The sequence below is a fragment of the Bison bison genome, unplaced genomic scaffold (assembly GCF_000754665.1).
Source record: "Bison bison bison isolate TAMUID 2011002044 unplaced genomic scaffold, Bison_UMD1.0 scf7180017864285, whole genome shotgun sequence".
Taxonomy (NCBI): Eukaryota; Metazoa; Chordata; class Mammalia; order Artiodactyla; family Bovidae; genus Bison; species Bison bison.
In genome coordinates, this window is record NW_011494857.1 from 1,877,378 (window position 1) to 1,878,221 (window position 844).

The 844-nt window shown below is 67.3% G+C and overlaps 1 protein-coding gene across 1 annotated transcript in view; it reads left to right on the top strand.

The window, feature by feature from the left end:
* The window catches only part of POLD1 (polymerase (DNA directed), delta 1, catalytic subunit), a 24,008-nt gene that overhangs the window by 11,326 nt on the left and 11,838 nt on the right, over positions 1-844 (top strand). The window lies entirely within an intron of this gene.

Below are 844 nucleotides of genomic sequence, written 5' to 3' on the forward strand. Positions count from 1 at the left end.
CCCAGGCCCTCAGACCCCGCCTCCACCACACCGCCCAGGCGCTCAGACCCCACCTCCCGAGCCCTCAGACCCCGCCTCCTGGGCCCTCAGACCCCACCTCCCGCGTCCTCAGACCTCGCCTCCCAAGCCCTCAGACCCCGCCTCCAATGTCCTCAGACCCCTCCTCTCATGCCCTCAGACCCTGCCTCCTGTCCCCTCAGACCCCGCCCCTCACCTCCGCAGGCTGGCGGCCCTGTCTCCCTCTTACCTTCCTGGTCTTGGACATCCTGTGCCTGTTCTCCTGACCTTTCCCTTCACCTCCTGCCCTTGACCTCTGACCTCCCTCTGCAGATGGGAACTGTATCCCTAGCCATTCCTGTGACCTCTGGCATGGCGACCTCTGTTCCACTGCCCTGCCCTTCCTAGTCCACACTAGCCTCTCAGACCGCACCCTCCTCCCTTCCACCCTGTCGCCCCCCTGACCCCTGTCCCTGTACCCAGAACGGTAACGACCAGACGCGCCGCCGCCTGGCCGTGTACTGCCTCAAGGACGCCTTCCTGCCCCTGCGGCTGCTGGAGCGGCTCATGGTGCTGGTGAACGCCATGGAGATGGCGCGCGTCACCGGCGTGCCCCTCAGCTACTTGCTCAGCCGCGGCCAGCAGGTCAAGGTCGTGTCCCAGCTGCTGCGACAGGTCAGCAGGCAGAGCCTGGGGCGGCCGGGCCACCGCGCTCCCCACCGAGAGGCCCTGCTCACCCCCAACACTTGGGTCCCGCCTTCTCCCTTCCTAGGCCATGCGCCAGGGGCTGCTGATGCCCGTGGTGAAGACGGAGGGTGGTGAGGACTATACCGGGGCCACGGTCATC